This window comes from Calliphora vicina, chromosome 1 (genome assembly GCF_958450345.1).
Source record: "Calliphora vicina chromosome 1, idCalVici1.1, whole genome shotgun sequence".
Lineage (NCBI taxonomy): Eukaryota > Metazoa > Arthropoda > Insecta > Diptera > Calliphoridae > Calliphora > Calliphora vicina.
In genome coordinates, this window is record NC_088780.1 from 50276919 (window position 1) to 50296406 (window position 19488).

The following is a 19488-nucleotide window of genomic DNA, read 5'->3' on the forward strand; positions in this document are numbered from 1 at the left end:
TCTCAGTGGAGAATTATATTTGGAAAATTAGATGAGTGGTAAATCAGCTCTGCGCAGCCTTGAGCTGTCTTGAGTTACTGTAAGTAGCCTTGCGAGCGGGTTCGGATGATGATGTAATTTTGATAAATAAGCTTCACGAGTTTTTCTGAATTCATATTTGACCAAAGGTACATCTAAGTCTCTGTGGATGTTCTCGTTTCTTATGTACCATGGAGCTCCCGTCATGGTTCTAAGAATTTTGGATTGTGCCCTCTGTATAAGATCTATACTGGTATTGCTTGCTGTTCCCCATAATTGGATTGCGTATGTCCAAATTGGTTTTAAGACTGTCTTATACAGGATGACTTTGCAGTTATGGCTTAATTTCGTTTCTTGGTGGATTAGCCAGTGTAAATTAGAAGCTTTTAGTTTCATGTGGAGCCGCTTGGCTTCTATGTGTAGACGCCAAGTAAGACGTCTATCTAAATGAATGCCGAGGTATGTAACGTGGTCAGACTATGGGATGTTCACACTTTTAGTGTCACTGGTGGACAATTTCCTCTCCTAAGTGAAAACGTTATGTGCTTGCTTTTAATTTCGTTCACTTGTATTCTCCAATTTTTTAACCAAGTCTCCACGTGCCTGAGATAATTATCAAGGTTTCTAGATGCTACATTTAAGTCCACATGAGAACTAAGAATTACAGTGTCATCTGCAAAGGTGGAAATGGTTAATTCTTCGGATTCGTGCAAGTCTGAGGTGTATAATAAGTACAGGGTTGGTCCTAGAACACTTCCCTGAGGTACACCAGCATTGATCGCATAGTCGCTTGTCACATAATCGCCGCATTTTATCGTAAACAAGCGATCCGATAGGTAAGACTCTAGTATTTTGTGAGTTTAATCTTGTGTATTAGACCCTTATGTCATACCTTGTCACAGATATGAGAAACATATTGGATATATTATATATGTGGTAAATTTCATTAAAATCGGAGATGGTAAATCCGACTGCTGTCCGCTTTCACATGGATCCTCCCAGAGGGAGTAATCGAGTTAAAGTTTTGAACGACTTCGCAATTTAATGCCAAAAAAAAACACAAACCACCCCACCCCCACTCAAAATAAAATGCTACTAATCTGGCTTCCTAGTTGCAGTGACTGACTGCATTTCGTATTCACTTTGTAGTCTCACAACTGAGAGTGTACATTAGGGTGGCCCTTAATAAACGAAAGTTGGATTTTGGCCATTCTCACCCCTCAGTTTGGTGAACATTAGTAAAAAAATCATCCTGAAAAAATTTTAGGTAAATCGGTTGGGGTTAAGGCCGCAAGCCCGCTGAAGTTTTGAGATGCATTTACAAGGGAAAAAAATGCATTTTTTCAGTTTTTGTAAAAATTTTGCCATTAAAAAATTACTTTTGCTATTTAATTTAAAAGAATCGAAATGTGCACGTAATTGTCGTTCTAATGAGACATAAAAAACAGAAATTTGTCAAAAAATGTTAAAGTTATTAAAAATTCGCCAGGCCATTAAAGTGTCTCAGGCAACTAGAAGAGGAAAGGTAGGAACAAAATTAACATATTTTGAGAAATATTAAAATAAAAGCTCATTTTTACTTAAAATATGTCCATATTTAATTGTGTATGAGTTTTTGTCTTCGTAGGATACCGTTAACCTATTCTTAGGTATGAACAAACAAATAAAATTTTTTTAACGGTAGTTTCAAAACTCCATTTTCAAATTTTTAAAAATTTTGTTAAACAAATTTCAGAATTTTTTGATCATCTCATTGGGATTTATTAAGAGTATAATAGGGAATAAAAATGTGAAAAAATTATGAAAATATCTCTTATAGTTTTTCCGTACCTGCGATTTAAATTTTGAAATTTTCGAGAAAAACCAATTATTTGGCAATTTTTAGGTCAATGAGCTCTATTTCCTTACTCTTATGAATTTTAAGCAAAACTTATACAGAATATTATAGTCGATATAATTTTAAATATACTCTGAAACTTTTACTAAAATCGGAAAACGTTAACCCTTAAATCGTGAAGGTCAAAGGTAAAATTTTTCAATATTTGGAATTTTTCATAGAGAGATAGCGAAATGTTCGAAATTTTGTATATTTTTGGGCCGATTTTGATGAAATTTAACAAAACTATAACATAAACTCTGGGGTTTATAGTAACAGCACAAGAATGGAAATTAACGCTTAATGGCACTTGGGGTTAAAATGACACCAAACTTTTAAAATCATAATTTTTTATGGTTTTAGAAGTTTGGGGTCATTTTAACACCAAGAGCTATATAGGGTTAATTTTAATTTTTCTGCTGTTTTTGTAAATACTAGGCTTTGTGTTATATTTTTGTTAAATTTCATCAAAATCGGCCCAAAAATATACAAAATTTCGAACATTTCGCTATCTCTCTATGAAAAATTCCAAATATTGAAAAATTTTACCTTTGACCTTCACGATTTAAGGGTTAACGTTTTCCGATTTTAGTAAAAGTTTCAGAGTATATTTAGAATTATCTGGACTATAATATTCTCAATAGGTTTTACTTAAAATTTATAAGAGTAAGGAAATTGAGCTCATTGGCCTAAAAATTGCCAAATAATTGGTTTTTCTCGAAAATTTCAAAATTTAAATCGCAGGTACGGAAAAACTATAAGAGATATTTTCATAATTTTTTCACATTTTTATTCCCTATTATATTCTTAATAAATCCCAATGAGATGATCAAAAAATTCTGAAATTTGTTTAACAAAATTTTTAAAAATTTGAAAATGGAGTTTTGAAACTACCGTTAAAAAAATTTTATTTGTTTGTTCATACCTAAGAATAGGTTAACGGTATCCTACGAAGACAAAAACTCATACACAATTAAATATGGACATATTTTAAGTAAAAATGAGCTTTTATTTTAATATTTCTCAAAATATGTTAATTTTGTTCCTACCTTTCCTCTTCTAGTTGCCTGAGACACGTTAATGGCCTGGCGAATTTTTAATAACTTTAACATTTTTTGACAAATTTCTGTTTTTTATGTCTCATTAGAACGACAATTACGTGCACATTTCGATTCTTTTAAATTACATAGCAAAAGTAATTTTTTAATGGCAAAATTTTTACAAAAACTGAAAAAAATGCATTTTTTTCCCTTGTAAATGCATCTCAAAACTTCAGAGGGCTTGCGGCACGTCTTAACCCCAACCGATTTACCTAAAAAATTTTCAGGATGATTTTTTTACTAATGTTCACCAAACTGGAGGGTGAGAATGGCCAAAATCCAACTTTCGTTTATTAAGGGCCACCCTAGTGTACATATGTATGTATGAATTTCCTTCATGAGAACGCCAAGAGACAGCCAAGAAACCATAGCAGAGACCTACAAAACCACAAAAACTCATACAAAATTATGATACCAACAACAACTATTTTAGTAACAACAAAAACAACCGCCATAAATACATCGTGTGCGATAATCGATAATGGCAAAAGCTAAACTAAACTAATCGAAACCAAAACTCATACACCCAAGAAAATTAACGAAAAAGAGTCAATAAATAAATTAAATTTAAGGTGGTACTCAAATTTTATATACTCACATTTAAAATTTACAACAAACATAAATAAAACGAAATTTAGTAAACAAAAATTATTTTAAGAGAGTTTGTTGTTGTTGTTTTTTTTTATTACCATAAATCGAATATTTGTTTAAGAGGTAGGTGTGTTAATCAAAAGCGATAAAATTTTGGCTAAGAGTATTTGGCTGAGCAACAGCGATATAATAATCTTTTAAGACCCCAATGATTTTTTTTGCTCGAATACATAAAATAGAAACTAAACAGATGGTAATCGAAAAGCAAAAGTATGAAGAATTAACACCGAGTGCTCGATGGGCGGGATAATGGATTTTTTGGCGCGTATAATAAATTTATATTGATACAGTTTTTCTGATTAGGCCGTAAACCAAGTTTAAGTTTTTCCTTATAGTTAAACTCATGAATAGCTAATTAGTTTATTGTAGTTATTGCTTTAAGATGGTATTCGTTACTTATTTTACTCATGCACAGTGGACCCTTTTGAATAAAGAACTTTTAAACTACTATTTGATGTCACTTCAACTGGGAATTTGTTCGATAGCCGTACAAAACTTCCTTTTTGAGATTTACTTAAAAATATTCTTATACAACACATAAAGTTTCTACATCAATTTAAGAATATTTCTAGGTACTTCAAAATTATAAAGAATTATATATGTACATATTTCTCTCCACAAACAAATTTACATAATTTTATTTTCAGTGTGTCGTATATATTTTTATTAAAAATGCAACTCTGAAAAAATTCCATAGGTATTTTTGATGATTGAATACTGAAAATAGGGTTGTTGTTATTAATAGCAACGTTTGAAAATATTGTTACGTTTATACCTCTTAAAAATGGTGGTTTATTTCCTTTAAATAAACCGGATTCTTTTAATTGCAAATAAAAGCGATATGTAGTTTAAAATTTGTAACAACTCTTTATTTATTGAAATTAACACAACACTATAAATAGCCACTTTCTTTTAATACATTCACACTTTATAATGTACAAGAATGCAGTTGATATTAAAGCTGGAGGTCCACACTACGCGTCAAAGCTTTGCATGCTTTTCATACCTACTTCGCATTCTACGCTTTAAGTTACATGCGATGCTTTTTTCACCATTAAACTTGTTTTAATTTATTAAAATGGAAAAATACACATTAACAAAAGAATACAAGGTGGCGCAAAAGTAATCCTCCTATCAGAAAATGCTATAAATTTTGCGATTAGCCCCTAATGTCAGTTCTGTTTTGACATTTGTGTAGTAAACACATGCGAAATACACGTTAATAAACAATGTTACGCTACACCGGTCCAGAACGCGGAATATTGCTGACTATTTATTTGACCAATAATCGGTCGGTGACTTTGGCAAAAATAATCATGAGTGATGAGGCCCATTTTCATCTTAGCGGGTACGTAAATAAGCAAAATTTACGCTTCTGGGGCACTGAAAATCCGCGTGTAACCCACGAAGAGCCATTACACGTCGCGGGCCAAACGGTTAATGTGAATGGTGAGCGCTACAGAGCAATGATCAACGAGTTCTTTTTGCAGCAACTTGATGAATTGGGATTGGAATACATGTGGTTCCAACAGGACGGTGCAACGGCACACACTGCACGTGCCACAACCGATATGCTGAAGGATGCATTTCTCGGGCGCCTAATCTCCCGTTTTGGCGATTTGCACTGGCCAGCAAGATCGCCTGATTTGACCGCTCCAGACTTCTTTTTGTGGGGCTTTTTGAAGTCGCGGGTTTATGTCAACAAGCCTCAGACTCTTAAAGACAATATCCGTCAAGATTGTGAGGACCTATCGCCGGAAGTTTTGGCCAAAGTGATGGAAAATGCCATAAAAAGGGCTCAAATGACAATCAACTGTGGCGGCGGCCATTTACATGACATCATATTCTCGAGTTGATGTAAAAAAATATAAAAGACCAAATAAAAATAATCCACAAGAAGAAACAAAGTTTTTCATTTTTTTTTAATTACAGCCAAAAAACATCGGAAGTTTACTTTTGCGCAACCTTGTATAAATTGTCAAAATCAGCTGACATATTGTGACGCTTATAAAAGTAGAAATTATATCTACTTAAAGCATTCTACGCGTCAAGGCATTCTACGCTTTTGTACTTGTAACTTGCAGCATACAAATACATTGATTCTACTTTTTTGACAGCCGCGTAGAATGCGAGAAAGCGTAAAACGCGTGGTGTAGACCTTCAGCTTAAGTCTAACAGCGCCTACAATACACTGACTGCCTGCAACTTGCTGTTACTATTTATATACACAGTTCCATTTTCTGGTAGTTTCATGAATTATCTATCTAACGGACAAAACTAGAATGTTCTATTTCTATTGCTTTTAGTAGCTTTAATGTTAATGTTAGCAGCTTTAACAGTTAATGTTGTTATAAACATTGTTGATAAGTAAAACTTAAGGTAGGTAGTTAAGGTAACCACTAAATAAAACACATTCTTTAATTTATGTCAAAAACTTATTTCACTTTTGATGATTCAGAACAAAAAATTTAGTTTTATTTTATTTGATGCTGTTTGATCATACAAAACACTTGTAAGTAAACACGTCAAATAAATTGGAGCGATATAAAGTGGTTACGCTTTTTTGAGCAAATATTTGCCATGTGTGACCCTACCTTTACAAGCACTGAAAATGTTTAGAAACAAGCTGAATGTTGCAAGCAGACCGTTAGATTGAAATCTTTAATGCAACTTCGTAACAATATGTTAAGAATAATAGCGTAATAAACAATTAGTGAAATTTATTCTCAATTTGAGAAATACGTTTGTTCTCAACTTATGCATACCCTTTATCTCAAATGTATTTCATATAAATATATTTTCTAAGATTTTGCCATTTTTAAACTAAAATATTGTCTGTGTTTATGGGCTTAAATATTTATTGTGATGATTTTAGTTTGGTTTCTCGATATAGTTTGTATTATTTCAATGTGATTTGAGATGTCATTCACTGTTTATTCCCCTAACAATTTCGTTTGTTTAATACATTTCGCTCTATATCGCACCAGTTAACTTTCTCTGATGCTCAACTTCCACCTAAACTATAAATTCGAATTTTGTGTTGTTCACAGGGATCTTTGAGCTCTTTGTGACAAAAAATGATTACCTCTTACATGAAATTGTTTTAAAATGGTGGCATTGAATTTGTCTCGCTATTATTAAAGATAATATTGCAATCGTATATTGGTAACATTGACATTAGCTCGCCAGCCTGGCGAACACGCAAATTTTGCACCTAAAATGCTACAATTCGGCAATCTTTATTAAAGTGGAATCCAGTAACTAGGGGTGTTGTAATATTTAACATCATCGCCAAATACTGATTATGGCCAGTGCTATCTTGGATGTGACAGAATAAAAATTAATCATATATGATGATAAATGCGTGATGCGTCCAAACACCCTGCTTTCAGATGGCATGATGACCAGTATCTTGGATAAGTATCTTCTTGGAGAACACAACATAAATTATGATAATGATTGAATCATGATTGGATTGGGTAGAACAAACTTTTGAATTCAATTAAATAATTCAAACTCTAAACGTTCAGATGCTATAATAATCACCGGTGCTTCCTTGGAAGTGAGAAAATAAACAGAAGTCATAGGGAAATGTTTAGAAAGTGGCTAAAAGCGTTGATAAACTTAAGCGCCCAAACAGTCAGCTTTCGGACTGCATAATAAAACAGATATCATACCGTCATCGCAGATTTACATGATGGATGCTTAGAAAGTATCTAACTAGCGTTTAAAGATAGATTAAAGCTTCCAAACCCCTCAACGTTTGGACGGAATGATAATAGCCGGTGATTTCTTGGAGGAGAGTGAATATGATGACAAACCAGGGCTGATGACTGTAATTAAATAGTAATGATAATAAATATTTTTGAAATACTAGGGAGTTATTATATAATTCGATTCGAAATTGTTTTCATTATAATTGAATTGCACAATTAATCAATGATTTACTATTAATTTTGTATATTTTTTCCAACAATTGTCTGACAAGCAATTGGTGATATATGTATATAGCATTCTGAAACTACATTGTTCTAATATCACGTTGTAAATGTCAAGTCTTTTTGCAGACTGAAACAGCTTCTAGCTCCCTTGAAACACACCGATACTGTGCTGAAAAATGTCTTATTTCTATGCCAGAATCAAGACTGCATATAATCTTAATTTGTGCAATAAACTAACAAATAATACCTACTAAAGCATTCGATCAAAACACGAACATTTCTTTTATTAATGTTGGAAAACGACATGTCCACCATTCGTTCAGTTTATGACAGCAAAACCTTCACTCTCGAAGTTTCGAGAATGATATTACTAGCAATATCGATGGATATTTGTATACAATTACATGGATTCGTTATTATTAAAAATTCTTTACAATTTCTCGGATTTACCTTTCAGAAATTATCAAGAATTAATCGGTATTGTGAATTCGATAAATTTAAAAACTTTTTTGTTCGAGAAGTTTTGCAAAAACGAATAAATTTTCGAATTTTTTTCCCATTCTTCACTTTTAGTGCAAAAGAGGAATTATTTTACTAATTTATATCGAAACTAGAGTATCCAAAAAACCGGAAAATTTAAAAAATCCGGTTTCCGGTTTAACCGAAAAAATATGTTTTTGAAAAAACCGGTTTTGATTATTGTCTTTAAAAAAACCGGTTAACCTGTTTATATTAAATTTTTATTTTATATGAAAAATATCTCCTTAAATTTATTTTTCTTTTTGGACATTACTAGGAAATGTGTCAAGAATTGTGTACTAAATCTTCGGAAATTTAGCATTTTTGAATTCTTAAGACTCTATCTCTATGTAATTATTTTATATCTTTTACGAAATATTGTCAAATGCTATACTTTTCTATAAAATAAATCAATATTTTTAAAAATGGTATCGGTAGCTATTTACTAATGTTAGTTCTTTAAGTTTCTCCAACCCACATACACCTGCCTGTTCTTATTTATTTGCAAATAAAATATCTAAATTTGTACTGCATACTTTAGGGGGCTTTTTTATTACAGTTGAATGGACTAAGAAAAATTCCGAGTTTTACCGGGAATTTTTGAATTTTTTTTCTTTACAAACCATCTCCTCAGCCAAATCGCTCCAGTCGTTCTCACGTGATGCCAATACATACATGGACCATTTAATTTTTTTATATATTTGATAAGTTTGAAAGAGCTTTAGAAAATATATTTTATTAAAACCGGTTTACCGTCTTAGAAAAACCGGTTTGTCAAAAAACCGAAACCGGTGGAGTTTACAAAGATTAAAAAACCGGTTGACCGGTTTTGAATACTCTAATCGAAACTCGCATCTGATTATAACTGAAATATGTATGGGTCAACTAATTCGTCCCTCTTCTCAAACTAACCTATCCATAAACTTTCATAACTGTCACCATAAATATTACAGATTTCCTTTTTAGCATTATTCAACATCTGCATTTTGAGGCGATCGCTACGAGCGTTTCTAGTTCCAATCGAATGATTCTGTCTTATTTTACAGTTGCGGCTACGAATTTAGAAGGGTCAACAAAAGTTTTGTGGCTTCAACTGAAATTCTTCTTTATCAACTGACATTTTGTTGATAGAACCGAAAAACTTAATGTGTTTGCTACTACAAATCTGTTTACTCTGTGTAGTAGCAATCGTTATATCGTACAGAAAATCAGTTGATAATGAAGAATTTCGGTTGAAGCAACCAAACTTTTATTATCCCTTCTAAAATATTGTAGTAACAACTGTAAAATTAGGTCACTAAGGCCGAATCAATCGATTGACTACAAATTCGGTTGCTACTACGAATCGGTTTTCTCTGTTCTTTATTTATTATCATACACAATTTTTCCATTAACTAGCCCACTGTGCGGTAGCATGGTAAGAAGGAGAAGATCGAAACTAAGTTTTAGCACAACAAAATGTTTGCAATGATCAAACGCTTGATACCAACAAGAGGTCTCAAGAGGTGCTCCAATAAAACAACAACATTGTTGTGAATATAACAGAGAGCAAATAAGTGTAAGAGTTTGAATAGACTTTTAGCTACCGTTTACAGCAGTTTTTTTAAGAGCTTTTATGTGTGAAAAAACATATGGCCAATCTAAGTTACCAAGTGACTCTAGTAAGCAGAGTGAGTCAGTTTCTATTAAGACGCTGCTGGCTGCATATTTATTTGTTGTTAGTGGTTTTGTTAGTTAGTTAGTCAGTCAGTCAGCTGGTCGGTTGATCGTTTTATAGATCTGCTACTAGGTTGTGAGGTATTTTGCTGTGCTGCAGCTTTTAAATTTTATGATCGGTCGGTCGGTCGGTCGTTTAGTTGTTCTGGCTGTCATTTACTAAGTTGGTTGCGTCGTTTAGTAGTGGTTGTTGGTTGGGTCTCGATAAACGCCGTTGCTTTGCTTTGCCATGCCAGTGTGTTTACTTTTGTTTTTCTCTGTTGTTTGTTTTTATTATTTATTTATATTTTGTTTTCGATCTGCAGTTCATTCGGCTTCGAAATAAATATTAAAATATACGGCAAACAAACGACAACAACTACAACGACGATAACGTTGCGTCGTCGTGATCGTGGTCGTCGACGCTCAATATGTACAAGCAGCCAATTTGTTTGGTTGCGGTATGAAAACAAATTTTATTTTGACTTTCTGAGACGTTAACGGAGAAATTTTCGATCAGTTTAAGTTTTTCATTTGCCCCGAACACAAGCAAAGAAAATTTACGATATTCACAATAACAACAACTATAATAAATTATACAAAAACAAAAAAAACAACAAAAATATATTATTGATCAATATTAACGAAACAAAAAAGATTAAATTAAAAATTTACAAAATAAAAAGCTTAAACGGCATGATACGAAAAATAGTTTTGAAAAAAATTAAAGAATAATTTTGTTTTTATTACCCCAAAAAAAAGCGAATAAATTCATACAAAATTTTCACAGTGTTTAACGAAAATTTTAAATAAACGGGAGCAAAACGTTTAGTATATAAATGTCAAGTAAATGATTTAAAAAAACAAATTCTAACGAAACCCCAAACCGTTATAACAACAAAACATAAATTTAACGAAAAATTGCAGCAACAAATAGCGATCAATGTACTGTAGTTGATTTGTTACAAAAAAAAATAAAAAAATCGAAAATTTTGTCAAAGGTTTTCAAGTGTATGTGTGAGTGATTTTTTTTTTACGAAAAAAAAGAAAAGAATTTTTTAAAATTAAATATAATTTATAATAAAATTTTATATTTATTTCAAAAAAATAAAAAAATCTACGCCAAAGTGTTCACTTAAATGTGTTTTTATTTATGGGGCTTTTGTGTGAAATAAATTTAAACGTTATTTTTAAAATTCAAAAAGATTATATTGTAAAACAAAATTTACATATTTTCAGTGTCTTTCATTATAGAAAAAAGACGCATTTATTTAAATATAAATGAAAATAAATAAAATGTATACAAGACAAATTTATTTTTGCCATTTTTTTTTCTTTTTCTTATAACAAAATAAAATACATCAGTTTTAATTAACCTTGTTTTCCATGTTTAAGGCAGGAAAAACTTTTAAGCCCAAGAAAAAATGTCCATAGAAAACAATTAAGTTTATTAGTTGCTGTCATATGTTATTCGAAAGTTTTAATTTATTTATTGACTGATTGATTACTTTAAAATAGATTTATTATGGCAATAGAATTACGTTTGTATTTTGTAAACTTTAACAGAATAAATTAATTTCAATGTTTGTGACAAATTTGCCTAAACTATAAAATTTAAACTGTATTTTAATTTATTTCAATAGAAAACCATAAATCTTGTTAATAATCAAACTAAGTTTTCATAAAAAAAACCTCCATATATCAACCTTTTATAACTAAATTGAAAATATTAAAATGTTTATAAAAAAAATTTAATAAATACATTTTTCATATGTAATGATACACTCCAATTAGATTTTAGAAGTGAGTTTCGCCAATAAATTTATAGAAAAAAGCTTCTATTTGTTTTTGAAATTTGATTTTTGAGTACACTGTAATATTTGGAAGTTATATGCCAGTGATCGGCATAAAGAGAAATAACCGATTTGTTTTCCTCTCCCTGTAGACTATGATTACCGCCCATGATTACTATTATAGGCCTTTGCAAATCACATTTCTCCAAGATAAATACTCAAATTTTCTGAACAAATTCCGCAGAATGCCCGTTATTTTCAAACAAATTATATGCCAGAACATTTCCGCTATAAAAAATATTTTTGTGCAGCTAATTTAGTTTCATGTCAAGTGAACCTAATTTTGAAATCTATGTCTTCCAAACACCTCTTAAAGGAATAAACCTAAGCTATCTTTTGAGCAAAAAAAATTTAAAAAAGGTCCCATTTTGGAAAAAAAATGTTATGTCTTGAGTAGATATCCCACTCGCATCCCACTAATCAACCAAAAACCTCTTAAAGGAATGTACCTAAGCTTTCTCTTGAGCAAAAAAAAGAGTCCATTTTGAAAAAAAAGTCAACAGAGTTTTTGATTTTGTAAAGAAAGGTCAAACATTTTTTGAGTTACAAAAAACATTTATTTTGATAGATATCCAACTCTCTTTCCACTAAGTCACCAAATTGATCTTCAAGGAAAATATCTATGCTTTATTCTGAAAAAATGGGCCCATTTTGGAAAAAAAGGGCAAGTTTTTGATTTTGGAAAAAAAAATGTAAAAAAAAAATTTTAGAAAGATTGAAAAAATATAGCTATCTAAACTATTTGGAACACATTTTGCTAAGAACAATAGGTAATAAGTTACATGGATAAGAAAAAACAACTTGATTGTCCAAAATGTCAAATTTTGACCACCTCTAACTCAGAGAGATCTCGACCGATCTTGTTGAAAAATTGTGTCTGAATACTATTAAATAGAACTAACCGATCGGAAGACATCGATTTCAAAAGTTGATTTACTTGACATGAAATCCCCTATATATTTAATCCTTTAATTCCCAGTGGAAAATAGGGCTCTGATAAAGACCGTCGCGACGAATTCGCTTCCACCACAAAAAAGGTGGTCCCTAGGGAGCACCGTGAGGAGGCCACTACAAAAGCAATGGTATCAGCATGCTGATCTACGAACCGACTTCAAGTAAATTACAAAGGATAGTGGAAACACTTTACCTTACGTTTTTCACTTTTTTAAGATGAGAAATCTTACTAAGGGATGTTTTAACCATTTCACCTTACACACTCCCTTACACCCTACCGCATAGTAAACGTCAAAAACTTAAAATTTAGTTGGAATATGGATATCTGATACTATTCTTCGCTATTATTAGTTTAATAGAGAGAGTAAGTAGAAAGAAGTTTTATGTACGGATTCAAACTCTTTTCATACAAATTTAAAAATCTTTAGCTTGGACTCTTAAATTTTATAAACTTTTCAACTTCAGTTGGAATATGAATCTCTTTTACAATTCCTAACAAACGTTTCAAGCTTTGTTTTAGTTAAATAGAGATATTAGAAGCTTTTTGTACCGAAAATTATATTCAAACTCTTGTCGTGAAATGTTTAGGAATTTTGTAGTAAACTTTTAAATTTATAAAATTTTCAAATTTGACCAGGAATATTGATATTTGTTACCATGTCTAGCTAAAGTTTTAAGCTTTATATTAATATAACAAAGAGATTAGAAGCTTTGTGATATGTTTTGGTTCATTGGAGTGGACATTACTGAATGCAGTTGGAATACTCAGATCTAAAATTAGAACTTATGGAGTTTTGAGGATTTATTTGCTATTAAAATCATTTCAATACCGAAAACTATATTAAAACACTTTTGGTGAAATGTTTACGATCTTTTTAGTGGTTGTTACCGAATATTCCGATCCATAATTAGAACTTAAGCTGTTATAAAGTTTTAATTTTATAAAACTACAAGAAATTAAGCCTTAAATATTAAAATCAATTTAATATTGAAAGCTTTGAGTACCGAAATTAATATTCAAACTCTTTTCGTGAAATATTTATGATCTTAGTAGATTGAACCTTGGAATATTGAGATTTAAAATTAGAACTTAAGCAGTTTTTAAGATTTATTGTAATAAAACAGGAAGAAAGTGAAAACTCACTATTAAAATCAATTAACTAGAGGAAATAATAGAAGAAATAAATGGTTTTTTGTTCTGAAAATTATTTTGAAACTCATTTCGTAAAATGTTTAGAATCTTTGTAGAGGAATTTCAGCAATTTTTAGGATTGATTTCAATAAAACTAGAAGAAGGCAAGCTTTTACTATTAAAAGCCATTAAATATAGTATAGACTATATTTAATATCCTTTAGGGAAATGTTTAGTTTCTTTGAAGTGGGACTTTCTCTCACAAATTGGAATATTGAGATTTATTTCAATAAAACTAATATGGTTTTAACAATAACATTAGTTAAATAGTAGAAGAAGAAGCTTTGAGTTTCGAAAATTAAAATCAAACTCTTTTCGTAAAAAGTTTAGAATCCTTGGAGTGGACGTTACTGACTGCGGTTGGAATATTGAGATCCAAAAGTAGAATTCCAATAGTTTAAGGGATGTATTTCAATAAAGCTAGAAGCAAACCAGCTTAAACTATTAAAATCACTTAAAATAAGGAAGTAAAAGCTTTGTATATCGAAAATTATATCATATTCTTTTCTTGAAAGGTTTAGAATATTTGAACTATCTAACAGCAGTTGGAATATTGGGATCTAAAATAACAACATAATCCGTTTTAAAGATTTATTTTAATAAAACTAGAAGATAACAAGTATTTAATATTAAAATCAGTTAAATATTTAACAATTTGTGTTGCAAAAATTTACTTTTGTTTGAGATTTTAAGATTTTGAAAAAGTTCAAGTTATGGTTGGTATGTGAACTTTCAAAACCAGTTGTAGATAAAGATTAATGATTGAATTTAATAAACTTTAGGTAACAAAAATGATAACCAAACTCTCCGGGGGAAATGTCTTAGGTCTGTGGAGTGAAGGTCTTGCTGGGTTCTATTTAAATAAAACTAGAAGAAAGAGAATCTACAAAGATTTTGGAAGATTTCAAGTTAAGGTTCTCATAAGGAGTTCTGAAAACAGAATTTGATAAAGGAAACTTAGGAATCTCTTACAAATATTCTTAATTCTAAAATCTTGGGAGTGAAGTGCCAATATTACACAAGGAATATCGATAATGTCAGGCTGGTTTTAAATCATTTCCATATCTTAGCGATTGTAAAATTATTATTTGAAGTGATTTTAAGTGAGTTAGGGAGCTTATTGAGTTCCAAATGTTTTTTGTAGTTTAAGGCTCAAACTACACTTCAATGTTCCATTGGACAGCATGTCCATTAAAGACGGTCGTTAACAAGAGGATCATTCGTTTTCTAGTCAATGCATAAGTGACATAAAAAGTGTTAAACGCTCTCCTCATCGTACTATTTTCTATAGATCAGACAAACATTATTATACTCAATATAGTTAGTAGAGATGAGCGATATTTCCATACCTGTGATTTAATCACTGTGATTGAAAAATCACTGGTAACAACAGTTACTGAATATTGCAAGTAACAGGTACATTTAAGTCGTTCTTTTATATTTTTCAACATTCACTGGTAACGTTTTAGAAAAATCACTGGAACAACTTTAGTAACAGGTACTTTTAATATCGTTCTTTTACATTTTTCAACATACTGTTAAATGTCGTTCTTTTATATTATTCAACATTCACTGGTAACGTTTTAAAAAAAAATCTCTGCTAACAAATGGAGAAAGTAACAGGTACATATTTTAATGTCGTTCTTTTATGTATTTCAACAAACTGTTAAATGTCGTTCTTTATATTTTTCAACATTCACTGGAAACAACAGTTAGAGCATATTTTTAGGCGAATAATTTTATATATCTCCAATACAGTGTATCAAATAAAATGTTAAGTAACATATCAGTTAGTTAGCTTAATTTTGTTATTTTCCTATGTTTTTGGTTAACATAAGAACAGATTTAAGAATGAAAATAATACATAATGATTCTTCTTAACATAATTATTATTTTGCTTAACATAAACCAAACGTGATCGCAGTCACTGTTTAAAAGAACAGTGATTTATAAATCACGTTCACTGAGAACGACGTTCTTCAAAAATCACGGGATCGCTCATCTCTAATAGTTAGTGATGAAACAGCCCAATGAGACAGTCTTAAGTTATCTTCAAAATAATTGTTGTCCGTATCATTTCCAATAAACACAGGTTCGTTATTCAAGCAGAATACCTATAGTAGAACCAACCCGAGCTTGTTATAAAACTCAGAAAATACTCCAATTCAATTTTCATTAGGTCAGAATGTTCATTAAACACTGTCGATCAGATGAAGATCATCTGTATCCTGGAAGGAAAGTGATATAGGAAGTGTTCAATGATATTATGTTCGTTCTAATCTCTATAGATCAGACATTATTATTCTACTCAGCATTCAATCAATGCTCACTGTTCCTTTGAAATTCGTTTTAAATTTAAAATAGTATTGAGTTTTAAATTCTAAACTAATAACAAAGATTTTGTTAGCCTACTCGGTGTTCTTTTAAATACTATTTATAATCTTAAAATATGCTAAAAAGAATCAACACTTGTTCTTTCTTTTCGCAACATCTCCGCTAACGAAATTAGGTCATTTATATTAACAAGTTTTAAACTTAAAAATACATACAAAATTTCACTACAAAAACACCATAAATAAAATCCACACATTAAACTGATTGAGAGCTTAAATTTAAAACATATATGTATTTTCTTTATTTCATCATTTCCAGTGATTAAATTCAGTAAATTAAAGTGAATTTTTAAATATTACAACCATAAACCGCAAGAAACAAAGAAAGAAATAAAATAAAAAAAGTACCAACGCGATCATTTATTACACCAAACAAAAAAAACGTAAATAATTTACTCAAGTGCGAAAATATATTTAAAATAAAGCCTTCTACATGTAAAACGAAAGTTTAACGAAAACAAAATAATAATAATAAAATATTAAAAAGAAAATAAAGTTTTAAAATCTTGAAATGTGACTAATATTACTTAATACATTAACAAATTGTTTAAAACTTCAAACTAAGCAAAAAACCAAAAGAAAAAAAGATAAATAAACTAATAAAAACAGCAAAAAATAAAACTGCAAAACAAATTACTATAAATATAAAACAAAAGGTGGGTTAAAAAAAATATTATTTTTTTTTTTTTGTTAAATAATTCTTTAAAAATAATGAAAGGTTAAAGTTGTGTTAAAAAAAAACTGATGGATATTGATTTATTATTATTTTAAGTTTGACATTTGAAGTATGTTTAAGAATTCAATTATCCCAAATAAAATGGTTGGATAAAAAGTACTTAGTAGAGGTCTAAAGTACCAAGTTATCATATATTTATTTTGTATTCAACTTTGACAGCTAGGAATCAATTAAATCACCAATAAATCCGAGAAATTTCTTGATCTGGTTTTATGTTCCATTGTAAGACTTTACCCCCATTAACACAAAGTCTGGTTAAGTATTAACTAATAGTTATACTGCCGGTTAAAACACTATCCGTTTAACTATTACATAACATATAACCAGAATTCGTGTTAATGAGGGTAAGTGCAATTAATTCTAATTTAAATATGGCCTAGTTTTGGTTATACATTCACAAATTTTCTAAATTCATAGAATACATTAGGTAACAGTGGTTTCCAGAGTTAATTCCAACACTCTTAAAAAAACTTATCTATTTTAATTCCATGAGACACTGTTCTCGCAGAGTACTCAATGTAGAGCCAAACTTAACTCGTTATAAAGCTAACAAAGCTCAATGTCCTATCAGATCAGAATGGTTTTCAAATACTGTAGATCTCATGAAGATCGTTTCTTTCTTCGTGCTTAACACTCTCCTTCTCATTTGAATCTCTACAGATCCGAGGAAAGCCACTATACTCAACATCCAGTCGCTGCTTATGTCATCGGATGTACTGTCTCATTCGATGACATAAGCTCTCTACAGGTAGCGTTATCACAGCAAACCCGTACAAACACAAACTGTGAAATTTTTTGCTTGTCTGCAGGTACACCCAGAGTCTCTGGCGGGAATCGAACCCGTAACCCTCAGATTATCGGAGCACCAGAAAAACACTGTAGTGATCCAGAAAACTTCTTGGAATACATAGGTTAAAATGTCTGGGCCAAAAGATTTTCTAATAAGGACACAACAGTTGTGTATTATGTAGAATAAGTCAAGTCCTTTATATTCTGAACAAAAATAGTGCAATTCCACATCACACAGCATTTTTCCTGGTTGCAATGGAGTGTCCTTAAAGCTGCGACCACAGACACAGCATTTCATATGTAATTTTTAATAATTTCCCAACGTTGTTCTTCCGTGAACTTCAGATAAAAATGTGGATTTTGACTGACTCCCTTTTAGAAAATCCTTTATAACCTATAATATCGTGCAACTTGGAGCCAGTTGTTGAAAAATTTATATTTGAAAGATTCCGTGAGGGTATCAGTGTCGTATATAAATTACAATACTATCCCGTGAATGGTTTTCTTTATGTTATTTCTTTTTTATTTTGAACATAAACAGTTTAAATTTGCTTTGCAAATTGTATACGAGCAGTAAGAAAAATACCAGCCTCATTTGTATTGGGGCTAACAGTTATTGATAACCTCCCGAAGAGTAATGTTTGGGAATTTATTACCTTGTCTTGTAGTAGTTTCTCCCTAATGTTCAGTTTTTACAGTAGATAACTCACGATTATTTTTTTATATTTTTGAAACTGCTGATTTATTACTAATCTTTCGCTTCAATCCAGCTTAAAATCGTTTATTATGTTGGTTTTTAAATTTTTTGCAAAATTTTTCTCTAGTTGAAAAGAAGAATTTATTAAAATAAATATAGAAATAACGTTAAAACATGAGGATACCCTTCGCCATATTTGTAATTTCTACCTTTTTCATTTGCGACCCCATAAAGTAAACATATTCTAGGTCCTTAAAGATAGTGGAGTCGATATAGCAATGTCCGTCTGTCCACCTGTATGTTCCGAAGCCCTCAACTAGTTTACATACATACATGATTCATACATCAATATATCCGATATAGTCCCGGTTTGGTTGCTGCTTAAATTCGGAAAAATCAGCCCACAAAAGGCTGGGATATAAGCAAAAAACAACGACTACCTCGATTGTTGAGCTACATATTTTTCTCTATATATGGATTACAAAGTCTATGATGTAGACAGTAATGATAGATATTTCAAAGACCTTTTCAAGGACGGACCTACAATAGGTCAAAATGGAGAATAATATTTTTTCGCCAACAAACTTTTTTAAAATTTTTATTTGGTATTAAAATAATATTCAAAAAGTACTTTTCTCACCATAATAGTAACAAATCGAAATTTTTAATTATTTCTTTTTTGTAAACACTCAATTGTCAATAGAAAATACTTTAATACGAACATTTTTCTATAGAAGATTTTGTAATACACAAAGTTTTCTATTCAAAATACTAAAGATTTTGATAATAAAAAAATTATTCAATTTCTAATGGTACCAAATAAAAAAGTACAAAATTATGTACTATAAAAAATACAACACAACTGAATTTGTTTATCCATGATTTATCTTTTTTGTTATAATGTATGTTGTCTGTCAAAAATAAGACTATACAACACAGTAAATACAGGTTAGTGTAATTAATGAATGTGTAACGAAATGACTAACATTTTTGTTTGACCTTAAAATTGTTTTGCGAATTCCGCTTTGACATTGTTTTGTTTGTTCCAAAAATAACATTGCATACATACATACA

The 19488-nt window shown here is 30.5% G+C and overlaps 1 protein-coding gene across 7 annotated transcripts in view; it reads left to right on the forward strand.

Moving 5' to 3' along the window:
• The first annotated feature begins 10240 nt into the window (after positions 1-10240).
• Positions 10241-19488, forward strand: part of mtd (mustard) — a 178564-nt gene continuing 169316 nt past the window's right edge. For 3 of the 7 annotated variants that reach the window (XM_065512143.1, XM_065512151.1, XM_065512213.1), the window contains exons 1-2: positions 10244-10817; positions 16452-16848. The gene's annotated coding sequence lies outside the window, so the exon portion shown is untranslated. Of the gene's footprint in view, positions 10818-16451; positions 16849-19488 lie in introns of all 7 variants that reach the window. The other 4 variants (XM_065512204.1, XM_065512116.1, XM_065512124.1 and 1 more) reach the window with 4 other exon arrangements.